Here is a 25,948-nt window from a genome sequence, read left to right on the forward strand (position 1 = left end):
TAGAGTACAAATAGTGACAGTTTTCTGGTGGGAGGGGAGCCTTTTTCTAGGAGAGTTTTCCTTTTGAGAAGCTCTTTTTAAGACATCTGTTGTAGAACAACTGGAGTCATTTGCAAAGGCAGTAGGCTATGGGTACCTCTGTCTGCTGACAGCAAGATCAGTCAAACTATTTTGCACTGCGGTCTGATTTATGTTGGCACACAAATTCGACGGTGTGCCTTTCAGTGGTTATCACGGATCTCTGATGGGCTAGGGGAAGTGCATCAAGTTCACTGTTATACTGCTGCTTTGTCACAACAACAACGATGCATATTTTTTGGAGGGTATCCACGTGTCAGCAATCCCAGGCGAATTTTGCGAATTGCCCCAAATGCAGAGATAACGCCGGTCAATATTGACAGTCGGAGCCTGACTACGTATTATGTTCATTACATCAAAAAGAGCTAAATGCAAAGTAAGCTGGGCTCTCACAGTTACGAATTCTGAAGCTCCCCCTGGAGACAGGCATTGAAGGCTGGAGGGGGTCCTAAGCAAACACACAGCGAAGCCTGTGGCTGCCTCTCTTCTTCTGTTGCTTATCTCTGCTTACCTTTAGCAGCTCCTTCTCCCTAGAGAAAGGGCAGGAGAGGCAGCGGAACAAATAACCACGAAAGGAGAGGGAAGCAGACAAATGTGCACAAGGTTTTTAGGAGCTTAATTAAGTAAGAAAGTACATATGTTTGCAGAGGGCACTAAAGGAACTTGCAGGTGTAATCTCAGAGCTTTGAGAACTCTTCAAAAACAGGTGAGGTCCCAGAGGAGTGGAAGTATCTGACCTTCTTGTGGCCGCAGAGAAAGAACAAGAGGGCTCACCTTCACTCAGTCACATAATGCTCAGTGGCGTGTGCTACTTAGCTATAAGCTCCAACAGTGCCAGCCAGCATCGGAGCAACATCAGGTCTAGCCGCCCCTGTACTAAACAGCAGCAGCCAGTGCAGAGGGATGGGAGCGATGTCACTGCAGGGTGGCAGTGAGGTCAGGGACAGTTGGCTCTGGCAGTTCACCCATGTAGCCCCAACCTCAATGTAGATCTGCCCTGCCCTTGCATCATCTCCACACTGCAGGCAGGAGGGTGACGGGACAGCACCACACTGGTCACTCCTGCTCCCATCATTTCCAACCAATCTTCACTCTGACCAGGTGCCATGGACCGTGCTACACTAAGGTGGGATGCCACCCCCTTCCCCTGATCCTCAGTCTTCCCAGGAACAGGAGGACAGCGTAGATTTGGAACAGTGGTTTGCAGAGGAGCATAGTTCAGAAGGCAGAAGCTGGGAAATATTAGATGGGGAACAGCTAGAAGAAGAAGAAACACTGGGAGAGAGAGGGTTAACAGATTCACAGTCGATGGACAGCATTTCTCCACCGCCCTCCCGAAGGTTGAGAAGAGCTCAGAAAGTCTCAGAACAGAAAGCGCAGAGGGTACAAGCTCAGATTACAAGACGTAGGAGTGAAGTAGATTAATAGGGATGGAAAGGGAGTTACCCTTAACTGGGAGCACCGCCATTCTAGGGAGACGCTTTCTTTGTCTCTCGCCTTGTTTATTAAAGAAACTAACTGGTAAGAATTTCCTTTTATTTGATCTGCTTATTTGCCGCCACGGAGGAGGAAGCCTATTCCCTGAAGCCTGACACCAGGGTTGATGGTATTGGGATCCAATGATATACAGAGGGCTGCAGGTTGCCCCGCCTCCAAAAAACTGAACCAGTTTGAGACTGGCTTAGATTTGCAAATGTCAACTAAAAGACAATTCAAGTTATAAGGCAGGAGATTCCAACTAAACACCAGGAAAAACTTTCTGACAGAAGTCATGGGGAGGTTGTGGACCTCTCCTTCCTCGGAGGTTTTTAAGCAGAGGTTGGATGGCAGTCTGTTATGGATGCTTTAGCTGAGATTCCTCCATTGCAGGAGGTTGGAGTAGAAGACATTTGGGGGCCCTTCCAACTCTGGAATTCTATTTCACACCACCTTTAAATTTCCACCATCGGCAAGTTCAGGAAAAGATTATACAAGTTTGTTTCACTGGTGGTGCTTAGGAGAAAATCTTTAGAAAGGGAAGTGGTGAAAGAGGTCTGCATGCAGCCTTCTCCGTCATTATTGTTTGCCAAAACAGCCAGTTGGTGGAATTTCAGCTTTTTAAAAAAGTTTCATGATGTGAGTAACTAGCAACTGTTCGAGTGTCCACAGCAGCATTAAAGAAAGTTGCACCAGGATTCTTCTGCCGCAACCTTTTTGCTTCTTAAATGTACAAGATTTGTCTTGCTATAAAAGCATCCCTCCCAGGTATCAAAGAGACTCTTCTCCTCTGGCTCTCTGGATTTATCCGCCTCTATAAAGCGAGCACTTGATCCCACTAAAACCACGATTCTGCAGCTGAGAGACAAAAACTGGAACTGCTACGGTCACTTTGTCCTCATTTAGAAGGTAATAAAACATTGAAAGGGGAGGTGAACGGAGCTTTAATACTTCATTACTCAATTCTTTTTCCTCCGACAAGCTGGTTCCAGAAGCTGAAATCTGACTGAGGGTGCATGGAGACGGGCGTTCGTTTAATTTAATTTCACTTTTGCCTCTTCCTGCCCTAAGCCGTAATGGGATACATTTAGCCAGCAGCTGAACATATTAAACTGCCTTATTCTGGTCCACCTAACCCAGAATTGTCTATTGTGATGGGTCCCCAGGTATTCGGGCAGAGATCTCTCTGCTACCTGAGGCTCTTTTAACTGGGAAGGGTACGGATTGATCCTGAGACCATCTGCACACAAAGCGTTTACTTTGTTATTGAACTATGATCCTTTTCCATAAAGCAAGGAGTGCCATGAGCATGTAGAGAATGCATTTCCCTCCTAGTGCTATTTTTTGGTTTAAACAAACAAATGAAAAATTAGGTGCCATATGATAAAAGTGTTGTGGGTGCCAGCACAAAATGGCTGCCATTGGCTGGTGGGGAAAGAGATACAGCTCCTTTGTACCAGTGAGTAGAGTCAGTGTGGTGTAGTGGTTAGACTGTCGAACTAGGACCTGGGAGACCAGGGTTCAAATCTACACTTTGCCCATGAAGTGGGTGACCTTGGGCCAGTCACTCAGCCCAACCGACCTACAACAGGGTTGTTGTGAAGACAAAATGGGGAGGAAGAGAACTGTGCATGCTACTTTGAGCTCTTGAAATAGGCACTGCTTCTGCCTATTACTGAGTCACTATAACCAATTCCTAGGATTAAGATGGGGACAGTTTTCCCAGCTGGAAAATGTGGATAGCACGCAGACTTGAGCCTTGGCACGCCATCACTAAGCACTGCCACATTCTACACACCAAATGACTCTCAGATAATATTCTGTTCTACAGTATGCATAGCATAGTTGTTGATCCATCCATCTTCCCTGCGCTCTGTCTTATATTGCAGTCTGAAATATCTGGTGCTTTTTCTTTTTCTGAGGTCAGGTTCTGTATTTGCAAAAGTAAAAACCCAACTTAGAAGAAAGCAGGTGTTGTATCTCTAGAAGCTGCAACAAAGCTTTGTGTTGATTTAGGCAGGAAAGCTGCATTTTCAAAAAAATAAAAGGAAGGAAGGAAGCTAAGCTTTACTAACATCAATTAATCTTCACAAGGTCACAGTTTACATAATTTTAATTAACTTCCATTGAACGTTGATGCTCACTTTCCAAATGGAAATATGTTCATTAAAACACTTATTAAATAGATTTGCAGCAATGCTGTGAGAGAATGCTAAGCAGAGAACAGTTTGAATAATTTCTTGAAGCATTCTGGATGACTGACAGAACATTGGCACTTCATGTTTTCAGACTCATGCTGGAGAACTTCTCACTGGATTGTGCTGCAAATACTTTCCATTTACCAAAAGGAAAGAGAGAAACAAATAGGGTTTGAAATGTGTTGGGACCATCGTGTTATGTCATAAATTCAGGTGCTTGTATCAGATCGAACACAGCTTCCCTTTCCAAGTGCTATTTTCTTCTAGAAAAAGAGGTGCCAGACTCACCATGAACATCTCCCGTGTTCTCTTAGAATGACAATGGCACCCACCTAAGAGATACTGGAACTGAGTTCTGGTGAGTTCCGGCTGAAAAAAAGCCATTTGTCATCTCTCTCTCTCTCTCTCTCTCTCTCTCTCTCTCTCTCTCTCTCTCACACACACACACACACACACACACACATCCACCCTCTCTCTACATATACAGTGGTACCTCGGGTTAAGTACTTAATTCGTTCCAGAGGTCCGTTCTTAACCTGAAACTGTTCTTAACTTGAAGCACCACTTTAGCTAATGGGGCCTCCTGCACGATTTCTGTTCTCATCCTGAAGCAAAGTTCTTAACCCAAGGTACTATTTCTGGGTTAGTGGAGTCTGCAACCTGAAGCGTATGTAAACTGAAGCGTATGTAACCCGAAGTACCACTGTATACCTTTTCTCAGAGGGCTTTTATAAATATTGAGCTGACAGCATATTGAGTTTCATTACATTTAAAAATTAAGACTGAACTGAAATAGTGTTAACACAGGTCCCAGGCATAAATATTGTTGATTGAAAAGTTAAAAGTCTGCAACAGAGGATCAACTGTGTAGGGGAGAGAAAGAGACCCATATGGAAGTAGCTTAGTATTTATGTTAAAATGTTATTAAAATGCTATCTCCTACCCTAAGTAGAAATAAAAGTTTGGATCCTGATTCACACTTCAGGAAATAACCTGCCTCATAGGTGATTCATAGGCTGCCCAATTTGGGTTAGGGTCTGTTTAATTGTCATGTCCCTGTCCCTACCCCCTGTTCACTACTGGAAAATAAAAAAATGGTTATAGCTTTCTTTTGACAAAAGTGGATAAACTTTGCCGACATGGGAGTCCACTCAGACTTGAAAGAACTGAAAGAAAGAATGTAAGCATTCCATAAATATTTCAGCTGAGAGCATTCAATAAACTGAGTGCCATAGCCAAGAAGACCCTTCCACTAGTCACATCTCCAAATATGTAGGAAAAGGTAGGCAGGTACCCAGGTCACAAAACATGGAGGGTTTTAAAGGTATGCACCAGTTCTTTGAACTGTGTTCAGAAATGTCCAGATTCTTCAGGGCTGGTGAGATATGTTTCTTAGGGTTGGCCCCAGTTGGCAGTCTAGCAGCTGTATTCTCTGAACTCAATGAATTCTTTAGGGGCTACACATGTAACATAGCAGGTTCAGAACACTGCAAACAAATAGAATGTGCTGGTCTGAACATACTGAACAGAGCATCACTGGTTATCCTGTGTTTTCCACAACTCAAGATGCTTGTTTTGATCCTTCAAAACCCTAAATGACTTGGGTCCAGCAGTGGCAGAGCGTCCTGGGGGGGGGGCAATGTCACCCTCCTCAGGGATGACACCCAGGGCGAACCACACCCACTGCACCCCCCTTCCACCACCAGTGGGGTCCAGGATACCTGAAGCACCACCTCCTTCTGTCATATAAACTCACCCAAGCTTTAGGATCTACTTCTTCAGAGGTTAAACACATGTTGCACAGGTAGAAGGGTCTTTTCAGTGGTGGCGCCCTGTTTCGGGACCTCCCAACCCAAGCAGACTGCGGGACAGCAACATTACTGTCTTTTAGGTGCCTTCCAAAGCTTTAAATAAGTGATCTACATTTCTGCTGCTTTTATCAAAACCTTGGACTGTTTGTTGTATTGATTCCAGCTGTTATGTATGTTCTTGCATGCGGCTTATTTTTTAAGGTAGCCTTTTTTTATTGTAAGCCACACTGGATTCATTTAAACAGAAAAAGAGGCATATAAATATGAATAATACAAACAAGCAAATAGACAGGATGCACCCTAAAGAGAGATGTTCTGTTCCAGGAAGATGAAAAAGCAGAGACATCACCTTGCCAACAAAGGCCCGTTTGGTTAAAGCTATGGTTTCCCCAGTAGTGATGTATGGAAGTGAGAGCTGGACCATCAAGAAGGCTGATTGCCGAAGAATTGATGCTTTTGAATTATGGTGCTGGAGGAGACTCTTGAGAGTCCCATGGACTGCAATAAGATCAAACCTATCCATTCTTAAGGAAATCATCCCTGAGTGCTCACTGGAAGGACAGATCCTGAAGCTGAGGCTCCAATACTTTGGCCACCTCATGAGAAGAGAAGACTCCCTGGAAAAGACCCTGATGTTGGGAAAGATGGAGGGCACAAGGAGAAGGGGATGACAGAGGACGAGATAGTTGGACAGAGTTATAGAAGCTACCAGCATGAGTCTCACCAAACTGCGGGAGGCAGTAGAAGACAGGAGTGCCCGGTGTGCTCTGGTCCATGGAGTCATGAAGAGTCAGACACAACTAAACAACTAAACAACAACAACATGCATTTGAAGCAGATTCAGTACCGAGATGTTCATGAAGTGCCTACTGAAACTGAAGCTGCTGTACGATAAAGGATGGGGATTTGCATCAGCACCAGGAACCATAACCTGCAAGCCACAAAATGCCCAGCAAGAGATGGTTTAGGAGAGGAGGCTCTTTGGTGCAGCATTTGAAGACACCCAATTGCTCCCCACCCTCCCATATGGCCACACACAGCCCACAGCTACCTGCCTCAAATTGTGCCAGAGCTATGTATCTAAGTGCCACACGCTGGAGCAGAAGGGAATGTTCCTCATCTCCTCTGGAAAGCTACAGCATTTTTGGCTTGCCCCAGGTAAGGAGGATGCGATGAGGGAGCCAGCAGGAGGCCTCCGAGTGGGAGTGAGCTGTTCAGAGAGTGAAATGTTAAAACCGCAACTTGAAAATTGATCTTTGCAGTGCACCCTGAAAAGCAGGCAATGTTCCCATTGCCTAGCTACCCAGCTGTCGCTACACCCACATGTTTTTCTTTCAACTCACGGCCCCCCTCTCATTAAAGGGCCAACAAGAAACCCATTTTATTTGCCGCACTTTGGCAACGCACACACACACACACACAGGCAGAGAGAGGGAGCAACTCCGTAGACCCCCTTTTTACAGCATCCAGGGATGCAAAGTGCAAACCACTTCATGTAAGTGACAGAGGTATGGTCTGCAGTGTCAAGAAATATCCCTGGCCTTCAGCAACATGCTCTTGCGTCTCTCCCCTTGCAATCCATTTGAAGCTGGATTGTAACACCAGCAGACGCCCACCCCATAAGTCAGAGCATGTAGGTTTATGCATTACATTAACTGAGACTGTGCAGCCACAGAATCCTATTCTTTATGTAAACACAGGAAATTATCTTTTGTGTTTCCATTTCCCACGTTCAGTGGTACCTTGGGTTAAGTACTTAATTCGTTCTGGAGGTATGTTCTTAACCTGAAACTGTTCTTAACCTGAAGCACCACTTTAGCTAATGGGGGCCCCTGCTGCTGCTGTGCTGCCAGAGCACGATTTCTATTCTCATCCTGAAGCAAAGTTCTTAACCTGAAGCACTATTTCTGGGTTAGCGGAGTCTGTAACCTGAAGCGTATGTAACCTGAAGCATATGTAACCCAAGGTACCACTGTAATTGTATGCATTTTCTCCCCACCCACACCCCCAATTGTTACCAGGCTGCTACCAAAGCATCTGACAACCAGTTAATTGTTGGGTGCTTATAAAGCACCACAGAAGGGGCTTTCCAGGCACTGCCACTTGGTGGTACATGGAAAAGCTCTTTCAGCCAAGCCTTGCCTTTACCTGCCCCTCACCTGGCATGCCAAGAGTTCAGTCCATAACAAACGCATTATGGAAAGAGTTATTTTCTGTAAAAGCACTACTGCACTTCCAAACCAAGTCAAGTTAGTGGTGCCTCCAGTACATCTCGCTTTACTGGCCAAGGGAGTACAGCTTCCAGGTCATGTGGCCAGCATGACGAAGCCACTTCTGGCAAACCAAAGCAGTGCACGGAAACACCGTTTACCTTCCCGCCAGAGCGGTACCTATTTATCTACTTGCACTTTGATGTGCTTTCGAACTGCTAGGTTGGCAGGAGCAGGGACCGAACAACGGGAGCTCACCCCGTCGCGGGGATTCAAACCGCCGACCTTCTGATCGGCAAGCCCTAAAATGAAGGTAAATATGTTAGAAATGTGCTGCTTGATTGGCCTTTCCCAGCTATTGCTGCGTAAGATAATATGGCCAAATAGATAAAAGCACAGCTATGTGTTTGTGATTATACTGTGTCTGTGATTCACTGTGAACAGACTATCCATAATTTGCCAGGTTAAAAAGATGGCAACCCTTCATGAGGTCATATCTAAGTGAGCGATGGACTGGTACAATGACAATAGCCAAGGTGATGAATTTTAATTCTCTGTGTGTCGGAGTATTCGGATCATTCACTTATAATGACATCACTGGTGTTTCATGGGGCTGCAGTAGCTCAACTGACTTTTTAAACCCCACACTTTATCGTAATATCCTCAGACAGGTACAAAAAAAAAATCAATGGTGAGGGACCTACATCTATCACAACTTCCAAAAAAAACCAAAAAACCCCTCTGCTAATACCAGGGCAAGGGAGGCTACTCTAATTGCCTGGCTTCCTGCCGTAGCTTACATCCACCTGAAGCCGTACGGTGACATTAAAATAGATTTTCAGCCCTTTGCTCAATGCATCATCCACGGCTAAGAAAATAAATCAACCCTTCAACTGGGTGTTGTTAAGTGACAACCGAGCGATCTCACAGAGGGGTCAGCTCCACAGAAAGTGATCGCTCCCCCTCCTCTCCGTTTTAAGGATCCCCAGGGCCTGACTCACAGGAGCCAGCGTGCCAGAAATCACAGTCCCAACCACTTCCTACTGAGCAGGATGCCAACATAGCACCTACAGATAGCCTTCTGTGCAAAATAAAGAAGGAAATATAAAATATTGTTGCATGCCAGCCCAGTCTCTGAGCAGTGTGAGATTCCAGGGGTTCTGGGCGCTTACCCAGGGTTCGTGTTACCTATTGGGAATGAGGCACAGCAGAGACCGTTTTGTCTTTATGATATATGGTTTATTTACACATATACACAACCCGAGCCTCTGTTGAGGGGTTCATGGCATCAGCGTCCCCAAAGGATCCTGCTTCTCCCATAGCAACAACCCTTGTTTCAGACAGACATCAGACATTGCACTCTAACATTGCTCCCCCCCTCCAGCTTGCGGCTTTCCTTCTCTGTGACATCACTCCTCCCCTCTCAACTCTAAACTGTGGCTTTATCGCTTGTCTCCCCCTTTGATGCTTTGTTATGCTACCTCCAACCCAAGGAGATAAGTAACTATACAACCTTCAGAAGACATTTGAAGTCAGCCCTGTATAGGGAAGTTAATAATAATAATAATAATAATAATAATAATAATAATAATTTATGTTTTATATACGTTGGAAGCTGCCCAGAGTGTCTGGGGCATAAATAATATGGATGGGGTATAAATAATAAAATATTATAACAACAACAACTATTATTGTTATTATTATGGAATAGGACATCCTTATTTTCACCAGAGAAATGTTGGAGGATAAGCTCTGTCTCTTTCCACAATAGCATACAGCTACTTATTATTGGGTCTTTCACCCCTCCTGCTCCTTCATACAATATCTGCAGCCTAGGCACTCATGTGTTCAGGGCATATTGTGTGACTCTGGTTCAAATCCCAATTCAGCCATGAAGCTTACCAGGTGACCTTGGGTCAGTTGCTATCTCTCAGTCCATCCTACCTCACAGGGCTGTTGTGATGGGTGGGAATGGAGAAAACTCATGTGTACCATATCCTCACCTTCTTGGAGGAAAGGCAGGGTTAAGAGGTAGCAAGGAAATGAAAGGAAATGAAACAAAACGAAAGAAAACGCTCCATTTGTGTATCAATGGCACTAAAAGAAAACGAGTGCTATCAACAAGAGAACACAGGGAAAGTATATTAGAAATATATTTCTCAGCTGGTACATTGAGGAATATGGAAGCAGCATTCCTACTAATCAGCTGAGATAATGCTTTGGGGACTCCAAGACATTGCGGGATTTTGAAGAAAGTGCTTTGAGTGCCTCTGGTAATACATTATGATGAATAGTTAATAACTGGGCACTTATAATAAATGGAAATACACTCTTCAGTGCAAAGTGTTCCATTGGCTGGAAAGAATTCATTGTTCTTCTTTTGCCATTTCCCCAAACTCAGAGCTCTGTTTTACCCCCACTGAAGTAGCACATGATGTAGAGGAGGTACTGTGGGGATGCGGCTTCTGTTGAGGAGCCAACTTGAAAGCAAAAACGCAGATGTAACATCTCCTTTGTTCATTAGACGAAGGGATGAAGTTGGTCTTCCATTGTCCTGTCAGATGCAACGGGCTTCATTTCCCCTTTCAACTATCCCCCCCGCCCCCCAGTGATGCTGAAGGATTTTGGCTGGGCCACCGATGTGTTTTCCAGTTCCTGGATTAAGGCTCAGATTGGAACACAATTCTCCATCAGGGTTTGCAATTCTCCAGATTTCATGATATGGTTCTCAGCTCAGAAAATGTATCAAAACTGTATGCAGAAGTGTGTACAATGAAGTATATTTTGGGGTAAAAGACATATAAAAATACACAGTTGGGGATAAAATGCATTCAAAAGTGTGTCTTTTGTGAAATAGCAAAAACCATGTGAATTTTCATGCAGTAAATGTACAGTATATGCTGTAGAACATATCCTTTTCTACTGTCCATTGTAAAACCAGCTATGCAAACGTGGGCTATCGCCTTTTCTGGGTAGTCTACCACCACGGCACAATGAAAATATCAAATTCTATCTGTCTGACATTAACCTGGAAGTAACTGCAAAGGTGGCTGTGTTTTTGTCAATAGTATCTCTTAAAGTGGTGAATGGTGCTATTTAGTGGGAAGAAACTCCAATGAAAATCCTTGTCATTATATGTTTTTCATGGCTGTTTATTTGTATATATTTTAAATTTTTATATATGGATGTTTTATGATGTTTTATGATGGCTTATACTCATAATGTCTAATAAAGGTTTGGCAAAGTAAGTAAGCGAAATAAGTACAGCATGTGTGTGGATGGACAGACACACAGACAGATACAGTTGATAGATATATTGCAGATTAATATGGAAAAGGAATAGAGGTTCTGCCTTTTCTATTCTCCTTGTCCTCTCCCAAACTGCACAGCACATTGCTACCTTAAGGAACATGAGTGGCTCCATTTTGTTGAGGATTTTTTCAAAAAAAGAAAAAATAACAATCTGTTAATAGTAAAGTGTGTCTTACTGTCTTAATTAAATGATACTTCTCAATGTCATTCTGTGCCTGGTGAGCGAATGTGGTCCATTTCTCACCGTGTTAGTCCATTGCTGCAAAACGACAAAGGAGCCATGTGCCACTTTTATAGACCAGCACATTTATTGTGGCATAATCTGTTGTGGACTGCAGTGCACTTCGTAAGATGCATGAAGGGCAACTGGTGTGTGTGTGTGTGTGTGTGTGTGTGTGTATCTATGTTACATATGTATAAAGGGGAAATGTAATAGTTGGAGCTAAATGACAGTGTAAACCATCGTAAAAACTACCGCTTGTGACAATTCAATTAAAGCTTAAAGGTAAAGGGAACCCTGACCATTAGGTCCAGTCGTGGCCGACTCTGGGGTTGCAGCGCTCATCTCACTTTATTGGCCGAGGGAGCCGACGTACAGCTTCCGGGTCATGTGGCCAGCATGACTAAGCCACTTCTGGCAAACCAGAGCAGCACACGGAAACGCTGTTTACCTTCCCACTGGAGCAGTACCTATTTAGCTACTTGCACTTTGACGTGCTTTCGAAGTACTAGGTTGGCAGGAGCTAGGACCGAGCAACGGGAGCTCACCCCGTCGCAGTGATCCGAACCGCCAACCTTCTGATTGGCAAGTCCTAGGCTCTGTGGTTTAACCCACAGTGCCACCCGCGTCCCAAAAAATGACAGTGTAAACAACCGTAAAAACCACCATTTGTGACAATTCAATTAAAGTATGCAAAATAAGAACGGTTATCCAGGTAACCCTTGAAAAATTGTTACAGGTGTCTGTTAAGCAGCCAGAGTAAGGGGCAGCAAAGATTATTTTTGTGAAAACAAGGAAAACTGAGATTCAAATGGGAAAGGAAAATTGGCAACTGTACACCTCATATGAAACCAGAAATGGCTGTCCGCAACTTTGGCACCCATAGTATCTGCTTCATGGTTTTGCTTAACACTGAAGAAAGTCCAAGATCGGAAACTGTGAGGCCATGTGAAAGCTTCTTTTGTGCAGGTAAGCCAAGAAGATGAATTTCAGCATCATAAAGCAGCTGGAGGGTCCAGTTATTACTGAGCAACTTGGACAGCTGGAATTTCAGTTCAGTATCTGCTTGCCAGGTCAGCTCTGGGGGTGGTCACAGCAGAATCTTCCAGGGCACCAATGACTGTTCACATGTTTCCAGCAGGGTCACAGGAAGGGTATGGGACGGCAGCAGCTCCCTCCTAAGGTGGCAGCCCTTCATTCTCCAGGATGGGGTAGGGTGGGGTGGCAATGAGTTTGAGAGAGGTTGACAGATTGGTAGTTCTCCTGACCTTGCCCTGCTCTGCCCCAGCAAATGCAGTGCCACTGTCACTGGGAGGTCATTGCTGCCACACCACCCTCACTGCTGCAGATTTCTCTCGTTGCACATACATAACTTTGTAGTATTGCAACCCGGGGCACTTTAAAGATTAACCCAGAGCTGTTTTTAATAAGTTAGCAAGACGCCTTTTTTGTAAAATGGCCACACTCGACTTCCATGACTCCTCTCCTGAAGACGAAGAGGACAAGTTCTCTGTGACTTTTCTTTAACCTGAAATGTTCAGCCTGTTAACTGATGGCAGTTAAGGGAGCAACTGAACGGGAGATCGGTTTGCCTAACCGTCCCTCCTAAGAGCTGCCTCAAGCTGCTCAGAGCCAGCCCCGAAGAAGCTGTAGTGGAGCTCTGAAGAATGACACCAAAGGGCATTGTAAATGTTCGTGAATGATGGGACGTTTATTGCCAAAGGAATTACAAGAGAATAAAGGACGCTGCTCCTAAGTATCTCGATGACAACTTGTAGCCTCTCTCACTTAGCGATCTAAGCTGCAGGTATTGGGGGGGGGGGTGTCTCGTAATTCACTCTGGCAAATTTTTGCAAGCGCACAAAAAGTTGCAACCGTTTACTGCCAACGGTTTGCTTCAAATTAACTCTTTCTCAGCACTACAGCGCCCGTTCTAAAAGTTTATTTACCAATTGACAAACCCTCCAGCTATATTGAGGATATCCTTATGTGTCTGCACACACACACACACACACACACACACAAGCTGTTAGAGATGGGATTGTCATGGGGAACAAGCCAAAGTATAAAGAAACCAAGGACAAATTAAGGGGAAGATTATGCTGGCATTTATTTCCTCTCTGACAGTTACTGCAACCTCAAATACTGTAACTCTGGTTTTTCCTCTCCCTGGTATAGACACAGAATCAAGACTGATAGCTCATCATATGTTTTTGCTCATAGTGACAAATCACACTTTGCAACTGGGCTGCACACAAGCCCGGGCTGCACTTGTGGCCATCGGGTTGCAGGTTTTGTGTAACCTTCCTGAGACCAGAGTGAAAACTTACACAAATACAGTAGGTTTTTTTTTATGGCTGTGCAACATGATCCAAAGCATATTTACTCAGAACTGAGTCCTAATGCAGTCAAGGAGACTGCCTCTCAAATCAATCCCAGGGTATGAATTTGAAGGCTAGGTAGCTCTGGGTCTGGTCAATGCCTGGATTGGAGATCCTCTTGGAACCACATGGTGGAAGAAAGGTTTGTTGTTGTTTTGGAATCTGCAAATTAGGTAGAATCATAGAATCACAGAATTGTAGAGTTGGAAGGGGTATTGAGGGTCATCTCGTCCAACCCCCTGCAATGCAGGAGTCGCAGCTAAAGCATCCATGACAGATGGCCAGCCAACCTCCTCTTTAAAAACCTCTGAGGAAGGAGCATCCACAATCTCCCGAGGGAGACTACTCCACTGTCAAACAGTTCTTACTGCCAGGAAGTTTTCCCCACACGTTTAGTCGGAATCTCCTTTCTTGTAACTTGAAGCCATTAGTTCGAGTCCTACCCTCCAGAGAACGAGTAGACAAGCTTGTTCCCTCCTGCATGCCCTACCCCTTGAGATATTTGAAGATGGCTATCCTGCTTCCCCTCAGTCTTCTCTTTTCCAAGTTAAACATCTCCTTCGACCGTTCCTCACAAGGCTTGGTTTCCAGACCCTTGATAGGTAGGTTCACATCTAAATGCGAACCAAATCGATTTCCCCCCACATCCATACCCCAACTCTGTGTTTGCACAGCAAACCACGAAGCGTATACTAGTGAACAGGCCATAATATTTGTCTGGAATGCCCTCCACATGCAGCTGCTGGGTGACCTTGGGCTAGTCACACTTCTTTGAAGTCTCTCAGCCCCACTCACCTCACAGAGTGTTTGTTGTGGGGGAGGAAGGGAAAGGAGAATATTAGCCACTTTGAGACTCCTTCGGATAGTGATAAAGCGGGATATCAAATCCAAACTCTTCATCATCATCATCATCATCATCATCCTCATAATTTATTTGTACCCCACCCATCTGTCTGGGCTTCCCCTGCCACTCTGGGCGGCTTCCAACAAAGATTAAAAATACAGTAAAATGTCACACATTAAAAACTTCCCTGAACAGCCTTCAGATGTCTTCTAAATGTCAGCTAGTTGTTTATCTCTTTGACATTTGATGGAAGGGCGTTCCACAGGGTGGGCGCCACTACCAAAAAGGTCCTCTGCCTGGTTCCCTGTAGCTTTGCTTCTCGCAGTGAGGGAACTGCCAGAAGGCCCTCGGCGCTGGACCTCAGTGTCCAGGCAGAACGATGGGGGTGGAGACGCTCCTTCAGGTGTACTGGACCGAGGCCGTTTAGGGCTTTAAAGGTCAACACCAACACTTTGAATTGTGCTCAGAAACGTACTGGGAGCCAATGTAGGTCTTTCAGGACCGGTGTTATATGGTCTCGATGACCTCCCCCAGTCACCAGTCTAGGTGCCGCATTCTGGATTAGTTGTAGTTTTCGGGTCACCTTCAAAGTTAGCCCCACGTAGAGCGCACTGCAGTAGTCCAAGTGGGAGATAACCAGAGCATGCACCACTCTGGCGAGACAGTCTGCGGGCAGGTAGGGTCTGTATTTGTATTTAAGAATTGAGATATTTCAGGGGTATTTTCAGGCAAGCCTGACAAAGCCAATGATAGAAGGAAGGATCGGTTTAAAAACTGAAATCAAAGTGAAAACATTTCTTACAGCATGTATATTGAGGGGCAGAGTAGCACATCTATTATTAAAGAATTCTCATTGAAGTTTGGGGGAAATGAGTATAAAATGTGAAGAGGTACAAAGGAAATATTTATTCTCTTCCCCCAAATCCATATTTTTTTTCCCTCCCAAGATTTATTTATTTATTTATTTATTTGTCTCTGACACTTACTGAATTCAGATACTTCAGCCCTTGATTAAGCACTCTCTGTTCCCCAATTTCCTCTGGTAATCCCAGCAGCAAACTGAATGGAGTGGTTCTGAAAATAACCAACTGGGGAAATATAGACGTGAAATCCCCCCCTGTTAATTAAGGGTTGGGGTGCTGTGCTGTGCAGATATATTCATTTTATTGTAATTAAAAGAAAGAGAAAAGTGAAGTGCAAACAGGATGTACAAGGCATAAATTCTTATGTGTGTGCATCGCACGTGATTGAGTACACTGTACCTGTAGAATTTCTGCCTGCACATTCATCACAAGGGTCATCTAGTCCAACCCCCTGCAATGCAGGAATTTCAGCTAAAGCAGCCACGACAGATGGCCATCCAACCTCTGCTTAAAAACCTCCAAGGAAGAAGAGCCCACAACCTCCCAAGGGAGACCGTTCCACTGTTGAACAGCTCTTACTGTCAGAAAGCTTTTCTGCAATTGTTAGTCAGAATCTCCTTTCTTGTAACTTGAAGCCATTGGTTCAAGTCCTACCCTCTAGAGCAAGCCTGTTCTCTCTTCCATGTGACAGCCCTTGAGACATTTGAAGATGGCTATCATAGCTCCTCTCAGACTCCTCCTTTCCAAGCTAAACATACCCAGCTCCTTCAACCATTCCTCACAAGGCTTGGTTTCCAGACCCTTGATCATCTTGGTTACCCTCTCTGCACACGTTCCAGCTTGTCATCATCCTTCTTAAATTGTGGCACTCAGAACTGGACACAGTGTTCCAGGTGCGGTCTGACCAAGGCAGAATAGAGTGGTTCTATTACTTCCCTTGTCCTGGACACTTCTGTTGATGCAGCCTAGAATAGAATTAGCTTTTTTTGCTGCTGCATTGCTGCACTGTTGCACGTACAGTGAGTGGCTGGGCAACATTCAGCTTTTCCCTGTTTATAAGCACATAGGGAGGCATGAAATGGGAGCGTCGGTATGTTTAAAGCCCAGCAAATATTCACCTTTTCCTTCCAAGCCACAGCCACAGGGCAGACTCTTGTTTTCTTTAGGTTAAATGAGCTTTGCTTAGCTATATTTATTGGAAGCCTCCAGCCCTAAACAGAAGTCAAGGGGAAGGAATGCTCACCTCTGTGTCACTCCTCTGAGGCAGCCACCATTGCGCTGAAAACAAGAGGCATTGCTTTACTGCCGAGTTAATGTTCCCATTCATCAGACCGCGGGATGCTGGATTATGCGGCCGTGTTGTTTATGGCTCACAAAGATGCCATCATTCTCAAGGTGCCGTGTAAAAACAAGAGCTAGGCGCTTCTGCAGGGCAAGTAAGACAAGGGTTTTATGAATGGCAGGACAGCCGGGATTCCTGTTTTACGATTTGCAGATTACCCGACTGTAGCGAGGACCCCAGGAAGACCTACACGCGATTTCAGTCAAGGGTTCGGCACCTTCGTGCAGCGACAACATTAACTGAGCAAAGGTGAACTCTTCGCAAAGGGTTTATTTTGTAAGAAAGAGAAATGCGGAGGAAGGAGAGCTTTGTGAAGCTTTATTTTGTACAAAGCTTGCATGGGTGCCCATCAGTTTCAAAAACAGATTATTTTTGTTGGCGGGCAGACCGATCAATCTGCTCTACTCCACCGAGGTCATGAGTGGGGGCCCTTTAGCCAAACCCCAGAACAGAATAAATATAGGGAAGGCTGGACATAATGATTTTTCCTCCCTGTGAGGCATATACAAGAAAAATATGACGCTGAAATGGGGTGGATTTTTCTATAATGATTCGTGAAGTTGACTCTAGGTTCCTGCTGGCTCCTGCTTTTGCAGCTTTCCTCCAAAATCCACATGTACCTTCATTTTAGCAAAATACGCTCCACATGCTTGCAAGGTACAACCAGATCTAAGAAGAGTGCTCTCATGATTACGCTTTGCTTCACTCAGGCAGCCTTTAGGTTCAGCTGGGAGGTACAACCAAACCAGTGCTTCTTAACCAGTGGTACCAAGGTTGACAGCACAGCTCACATTGTTGGGCACTTGACTAAGTCCATGCCCCCATTATGAGGCCAGCCACCAACCCCTGGGGCCTTCTGGTTCTCCTCCACGTTGCGCGGTGTGCGTGCATGAGGTGAGCATGTCACATGGTGCCAGCCTCCTCAATCATGGGGCAAGCCAGCACATTCATTATCCAAATGAAAACACCACCACTTCCTTGTTGTTGTTGTTCTTGTTTAGTCGTTTAGTCGTGTTCAGACTCTTCGTGACTCCATGGAGCAGAGCACACCAGGCGCTCCTGCCTTCCACTGCCTCCCGCAGTTTGGTCAAACTCATGGTAGTAACTTCGAGTACACTGTCCAACCATCTCGTCCTCTGTTGTTCCCTTCTCCTTGTGCCCTCCATCTTTCCCAACATCAGGGTCTTTTCCAGGGAGTCTGCTCTTCTCATGAGGTGGCCAAAATATTGGAGTCTCAGCTTTAGGATCTGTCCTTCCAGTGAGCACTCAGGGCTGATTTCCTTCAGAATGGATAGGTTTGATCTTCTTGCAGTCCATGGGACTCTCAAGAGTCTCCTCCAGCACCATAATTCAAAAGCATCAATTCTTGGGCGATCAGCCTTCTTTATGGTCCAGCTCCCACTTCCATACATCACTACTGGGAAAACCATAGCGTTAATTATACGGACCTTTGTTGGCAAGGTGATGTCTCTGCTTTTTAAGATGCTCTCTAGGTTTGTCATTGCTTTTCTCCTAAGAAATATACACCACACTTTCCTATGAAAGAGCTTTTAATCCAAAAGGTATTTTCATAGGGAGTACTAAATATACATAAAAGTCATTTTTTAATGTAGTATTGTGAAATATTTAGAACCACCCATGTACCAAAATATTTCTTACCTAACAAGCATCAGAAAGTATTGGATTTCAGTGTAGTTACTCAGCTCCTTTTGATTAAGACACAGAATATCAGCTTTCTTCCTCATTATTACCAAGGTGTGCATCCAACCTGTAGGTCTGCCGGCCTTTAATATTATTTCCAAGAACGCCAAACGGTTGCACCTTCTTTCATCTTTGTCTGAAGTCTGCTTTCTAGGGACATCTATAGTAGGCTGATTAAGTTCTACTTTTGAGAGCTCTGTTTTGCACATGGCAGTTTTGTCATAGTCTCTAATCTATTTTATTGGAGTCTCAGCTTCACGATCTGTCCTTCCAGTGAGCACTCAGGGCTGATTTCCTTAAGAATGGAGAGGTTTGATCTTCTTGCAGTCCATGGGACTCTCAAGAGTCTCCTCCAGCACCATAATTCAAAAGCATCAATTCTTCGGCGACCAGCCTTCTTTATGGTCCAGCTCTCACTTCCATACATCACTACTGGGAAAACCATAGCTTTAACTATACGGACCTTTGTCGGCAAGGTGATGTCTCTGCTTTTTAATATGCTGTCTAGGTCTGTGGGTTATACATTCCTTTAAATAAAACCCAAGTGTTTTCCTAGTTTTAAAAGGCTTTTTGGTGACCGTAACGTAGAGGAGATAGGATTGTGCGCTGCAAATATATAAAAGACGTTAAATACCGAAGGTTTTATGGAACAGAAAGCACTGGAAACAGATCCCCACTGGTAAGTAACCATTGTTGCTGGTGGAACATTTCAACATGGTGGAGAGGCTGCCCAAGGCGTCATGTCCTATTCCCTCCAAAGAGCTTCCTGACAATAGATCCTATTGTCACCTGTGATTTATTGATTGCATTTAGATCTCGTCTTTCCTCAAGGGTTCAAGGTAGCCCCCTGCCCCCCCCCATTTTGTCCTCACAACTCTGTGGGGTGAGGATGGTTAGGCTAAGAGATTGTGACGGGCCCAGGGTCTCCCAGAAAAGCTTCGTGGTTGTGTTGGCTTTTGAACCCTTGTCTCCTAGGTGCTTGTCCAAAATTCTACACTGCATCTGAATGCTGATTCACACCTCAGTTTTTCTCTGGATGCTTGGCAACTGTTCCCTCTTAAGTTCCCTCTTAAGTTAATGTTCCCTCTTAAGTGACCATCTCTGGTCCATTAACCGTCAGTCAGTGACAGACGCCAATGCACTGCACATTATTAGATTAGTGAACACATGGAAGTCTTTTTTATCATCTGAATATCTGCCTTTTTTAAACACACACACAGGTCCAACTGTGTGTATCAGAATCTCTATATGCCAAGCATCTCTTTCTCCATTGCAGAATACTAAAGGTAAGCGTTTCAAAAGCCCAGGAATCCAATGCGGAACGGCGGTGTTTCTTAAACGAAATTTACAAATGCCCTATCCCTGATTTGATGGCGTTCTTCAGCCAGGCTCAGGACTGCAGCAGCGAGAACAAAAAGCTCCCATGCAGGAAATAAAATGCAACACACCAGAGGAAATGGGAGCAGCAGCTAAACTTTAAAAAAAAAGAAGTGCAAAATACATAGGGGACCCCGTTGCCATAGTAACCGGCATTACGGCTTGCTCCTGTAATTAATGGAGGGGGTTTGCTATTACAGTAGTCTTGAAATTTCACTCCCCCCCGCCCCGCACTGCACTGCAGAATGCAGTATCATTTTCCCATTCATAAATATTTCATGACCACCGGCTGCTGTGTTTCATCATCACGGCTAACGCTCGGCCTAATCGCCCCTTGCAGGATTCATGTAGCCCTGTCAGGACAGAAGCAACTTTCCTCTCTTCCTTTCTCTTTCCTGCGCATCAGCAGTCTTCATTGCTGTTGGCTTTTGGCAGGGGAAGGAGATCTCGTTGGCTATTAAGTTGCAGGTGTGTATTAAGGGTGGCCGTGGTCATATCAGGGCTGGTGCTGTGCTTAGGGTTGTGCTGGATGTTAGAAACTGTAATGCTAGGGCTATACAAGTCTATCCTTGTTGTATACGCAACCCTGTTTAGGGAAGTTTTTAATGTTTGATGTTTTATTGTGTTTTTAATATTCTGTTGGCAGCCGCCAAGAGTGGCTGGGGAAACCCAGCCAAATGGGCAGGGTATAAATTATTATTATTATTATTAGTAGTAGTAGTAGTAGTTTAATATTAGTTTAATGTATATGCTAGAGCAGGCAGTAGCAGGATCTGGCCCTAGGGCCCCAGCACCTGAAAAAAAAGCACAGCTGGACACAGTTTATGCATCCTTAAGCCTCACTGATTTCTATTCTATTCTATTCTATTCTATTCTATTCTATTCTATTCTATTCTTCTGTTCTGTTCTGTTCTGTTCTGTTCTATATATTTTGGAAAGTTGTTTGCCTTGTCTCTCTGCTCTTTATAGATTCAGGTGCCTCTTGAGATATCATCAAGAGTTCCTGAGATGAAGGGGGTAGCTGTTTCATATCCCTCAACTGTCCCAGGAAAACTGGGACCTCCCATTTTTTTCGTGCAAGAGCCCAACAGCCATTTTGGGTGCTGCAATCTTGCGCCGAAAAAAGCACTTGATCGGGGCTGCAATCTTGTGTGGCATCCCAAAATGTGTATTTTTGGGCACTGTGCTCTTGTGCAAGAGCATGCCCCCCCATAGGTTGCCCATTGTGGTTTTTGGCCTGTACATGTTGAAGGGTATGTTGTTTTCAGGTCTGTATGGATACCAGGCGCCATTTTGAATCCAGATGATGGACCAAAACATTCTATACTGCATTTGATTATTGATTGATTATTTAATTTCTGTACTGCTTAATATGTTAAAAATATCTCTAAACGGGGGGGGGGGGGGGGAGAGAAGCAACAGACTACTTAAACAAAATATTACAAAAACGCACAGTTATATATAAAAATGTTGCATTAATACAAAGTTAATATATATAAATCAATCAATTTCAGCTCATTTTCCTTCTGACACATCCTCCTTCTCAGCCTCTTGGGTTCTCACCCAAATGCCTCCACCAGTTCCTGAGTTCGGAGAATGGGTTTTGGCCTATGTTTGGATACTGTTGGATGCCATTTTGAATTCAGATGGCACCAAAGAACAAAGAATTTTTCTATATCATTTTTGTTGTTGTTTAGTCGTTTAGTCGTGTCCGACTCTTCGTGACCCCATGGACCAGAACACGCCAGGCACTCCTGTCTTCTACTGCCTCCCACAGTTTGGTCAGGCTCATGTTTGTAGCTTCGAGAACACTGTCCAACCATCTCGTCCTCTGTCGTCCCCTTCTCCTTGTGCCCTCCATCTTTCCCAACATCAGGGTCTTTTCCAGGAAGTCTTCTCTTCTCATGAGGTGGCCAAAGTATTGGAGCCCCAGCTTCACGATCTGTCCTTCCAGTGAGCACTCAGGGATGATTTCCTTAAGAATGGAGAGGTTTGATCTTCTTGCAGTCCATGGGACTCTCAAGAGTCTCCTCCAGCACCATAATTCAAAAGCATCAATTCTTCGGCGATCAGCCTTCTTGATGGTCCAGCTCTCACTTCCATTATATGATTTTACATAGGGTTTTGTTTTTTTCTTTTGCTGTAACAATTTAATTTCTGGCTTATTTATAGCGTTTTTCCCTCTGTGTGTAGATCCACCACAAACCATTCCAAACTGCATTGGTTTGGACTCTTCGTTGCCCAATTTGGTGTGACAGAAGAGTGGGTTTTGGCCTACATTTGGATGCAATCTGCCACCTAGTGACTAAACTTTATGATGACACTATCCACAAGCGCACACACATTTGTAACACCTTTTAATTTTGGGGGTTCAAATGCCTATAACCCTTGGAATGTCGAATATCCCGAATATTCTACAAACTGAGATTTGGGCAGCACACAGATTGCCATCCCATAGTGTTGCAGCACTGCCCTCAAATACACAAGATCAAGAGTTACTCCAACCGCTGCTCACATATCTTGGTATTGATTTCTAGCTGCTCTCACATCCTAATAATTTCAACGAAGACTCGGTGATGGCAGTTTCAAATATATATATATATTTAAATATGGAGAATTTAAAAAATAACTTGAAATATATAAAATAAACCAGTATTCAAACTTAAATGTTACTGATGCCATAAACCATGTTCTGCTCAGAAGACTGCAGATCTCTTCTGCCAGGACTCACAGGGGGAGATTTATTTCTGGCCTAAACAAAATAATATGTAAAGAAATTTAACAGCAAAATAACGGAACCTTGAAATGTGCTGGCAGAGAGAGAGAGGCACAGTAGCATAGAATACAAATAATTGGATTCAAAATAATTGGATCTAGAATGGATACATGAGGTTTTATTTTATGGATCTAGAATGCATGAGGTTTCACTTTATCACATGTAACTTAGATTAATTCCTCTGCATACTTCTGGTAGAATCTGACAACTGTTGCTAACAGAGACGTTGGCCCTAATCAACCTCAAGTTAGTTGCAACTTTGGTTTCAATGGGGATAGAATTATCTATGACTAAATTAAATCAGATTGGGGGCTTTCGACATTATTATATGTTCACTCACCTTGCCAAAAATGAATATAGCTTAAGGCTAAAAGAAAGGGGGGAAAAGCAACTCCAGTCACATCTAATTGGTGTCATAGAATTTGGGAAGTGGCTGTGATATATAAATCAACTGGCCTTGTAACAGATGCTAGATGGGTACAGTGGTGGGAACCTATGCATACTTTTCCTGGGTTCAAAAACCCCATCCAGGAGGGATGTGCACAGGTAAACCCAGGCAGATTTTGGGAAAAGCGCTAATCACATCTCATAGCTAAGCAGTTGTCATACGTTGCATTCAGAAAGTTCAAATCTGGTGCATCTTTATCCTGCGACCTTGGACACATCTTCAAATAATAGCACATTAGATTAACAGTCTAAGATTAGCAGTTGCACTGAATGGGACACTGATATTGTTATGTGCCCAGAAGCAGGGCTGGGCCAAGACACCCCCCTAATAATAATAATAATAATTTATTATTTATACCCTGCCCATCTGGCTGGGTTTCCCCAGCCACTCTGGGCGGCTTCCAACAAGACACTAAAATACAATAAACTATTAAACATTAAAAGCTTCCCTAAACAGGGCTGCCTTCAGATGTCTTCTAAAGGTTTGGTAGTTATTTTTCTCTTTGACATCTGGTGGGAGGGCATTCCCCTCCCCCCCACACACACACCAGGGAAGAATGGGTGAGTGAAGATCTACATCAGGAATAAGGGTGGAATAAAGATCTACATCAGGATCTGCTGCCCCAGGGATTCTGCCACCTGAGGGTAGGGATACCACCTTTGTAATAGGCAAAAGTTCTATCAGCTTCATCATAGAGAGAAATGAGGAATTAGATGGGGAAGAGGCACAGCTCGGTGGTGGAGCTACCAGGTACAGAAGGCTTCCAGGTTCAATCCTGGCAACTCCAGGCAGTGGTGGCCCTGGGGTTTTTGGAAGCCCTTGCAGACAACCATAACACCTGCAGACAATCAATCAGGCATGTATCCACAGCAATGACTAGAGGAGGAATGACCTCTGGGAGCACAGAACGAAGGAACACCCTGGTACACTTGCATCAACACAACTGGATGCTTCCATCTGCCCCAGATGTCTCTCCTGTATTGGTCTCTACAACCACAGCAGGCGCTGTAACTCTCCAACAGTTTGACTTCCTCCCCAAAGGCGGAAGTTGCCTCCCGAGACAGACGGATGCCAATAAGAATGGGCAAGAGAATCGTTTGGAATCCTTTGAAGCTATGAAAGCAAGTCAGGCATAAAATTTCACATAATTCTATACAGAAAGCTATAATGAAAGTATGGATAAATTTACCATAACACATTCGTTGTGGTCACTTTTTAAAATTAGAACTGAAGTGGAAAATATGACCCTGCTAAAATAGGAGTAAGAGTCATAAACAAACAAACAAAAAAGGTGGTTACCACCATATATGGTGCTCATATGTAAAAAGGAAGAAGTTCATCATATATTGTATGATATCTTACTAGGAGGGACATATGGTGAATTGGTGACAGCCAGAACATTGACAAATAAAGGTATAACCATTAATAAGAGTCAATTCTCTAGTACCTACTTAATGAAATTAACTTTTCTGAGACTTCTTGAAGGCAAAGTCCTCAGTTACCGGTAAATCACCTCAGTTAAATCCAAACCTCTCCCAACTTTCCGTTCAGCTGTAATCAGTGTTAATCCTACCTAGACATTTTTGCAACACAGAAGAACTCAGGAAATATATTTTCAATGTCAGCTTGAAAATGACCAGACTCACCAGACACAACATCAACACGTACAGTGGGAATAAAGTGAATTCCTAGACACACATTGTAGTTATTGATGGGCTTTTTCTTGAGGTTGATCATATAACCTAGAAAACCCTCTTGATCTCAGTCAGCAACTCTTCTCTAATCCATGTCTCCCCTCAAAGATTTAACATCAAATACGAATTCAGACTTGTCCTTCAACTGCACCCTTTGCTTACATCTGTCATGAAGAGGAGCAACCCAACATCTCCTTTTCTGACTATGTTTGCAATGACAGCAAGCAGCCAATGCAGGAGAGAAACACTTACCACATGCTCTCGTCCCTAAAACTCACTGCTGCTACATGTTAATCAGAAGAGAGGCAAAATGATGCAAGCTGATGCATGTTTACTCAAGGTTGTTGTTGTTGTTTAGTCGTTTAGTCATGTCCGACTCTTCGTGACCCCATGGACCAGAGCACACCAGGCACTCCTGTCTTCCACTGCCTCCCGCAGTTTGATCAAACTCATGTTGGTAGCTTCGAGAACACTGCCCAACCATCTCGTCCTCTGTTGTCCCCTTCTCCTTGTGTCTTTCCCAACATCAGGGTCTTTTCCAGGGAGTCTTCTCTTCTCATGAGGTGGCCAAAGTATTGGAGTCTCAGCTTCAGGATCTGTCCTTCCAGTGAGCACTCAGGGCTGATTTCCTTAAGAATGGAGAGGTTTGATCTTCTTGCAGTCCATGGGACTCTCAAGAGTCTCCTCCAGCACCATAATTCAAAAGCATCAATTTTTCGGCGTTCAGCCTTCTTTATGGTTACTCAAGGTAAGTGCTGCTATATTCAGGGGGATACACCCTCAAGCAGTAGGATTACAGCCTGAAGTTTTCTCTGGGCAAGGAATTTTGCATGGTGGGGGGCAGGACGTCATCACTTTCCCTGGTGCAAGCAGATACAGTGGTACCTCTGGTTACGTACTTAATTCATTCCAGAGGTCCGTTCTTAACCTGAAACTGTTCTTAACCTGAGGTACTACTTTAGCTAATGGGGCCTCCCGCTGCCGCCGTGCCGCTGGCTTGCAATTTCTGCTCTCATCCTGAGGTAAAGTTCTTAACCCAAGGTACTACTTCCGGGTTAGCAGAGTCTGTAACCTGAAGTGTTTGTAACCTGAAGCGTTTGTAACCCGAGGTACCACTGTACTCAGCAACGGAGTTACCTCCCAGTGCCACCCCCCACTTTTTCACTTTCTAGTCAGAGCCAGGGAAGAATATTTTCTACACTCTGCTAGAGACTCCC

The 25,948-nt window shown here is 44.3% G+C and overlaps 1 protein-coding gene and 1 long non-coding RNA gene across 2 annotated transcripts in view; one reads left to right on the forward strand and one right to left on the reverse strand.

The window, feature by feature from the left end:
• The window catches only part of LOC308481798 (uncharacterized protein), a gene marked incomplete at its 3' end in the record, with an annotated part of 231,645 nt that overhangs the window by 135,590 nt on the left and 70,107 nt on the right, over positions 1-25,948 (forward strand). The gene's annotated exons all lie outside the window — the stretch shown is intronic.
• On the reverse strand, positions 3,650-5,171 carry LOC308481581. Its single transcript, XR_013988762.1, has 2 exons — positions 5,085-5,171; positions 3,650-3,884 (listed from the first exon to the last, which is right to left on the reverse strand). It is a non-coding gene; the product is annotated as an uncharacterized lncRNA (long non-coding RNA).

Source organism: Podarcis pityusensis (genome assembly GCF_964106645.2).
Source record: "Podarcis pityusensis genome assembly, chromosome: 7".
In the NCBI taxonomy this organism is placed as follows: domain Eukaryota; kingdom Metazoa; phylum Chordata; class Lepidosauria; order Squamata; family Lacertidae; genus Podarcis; species Podarcis pityusensis.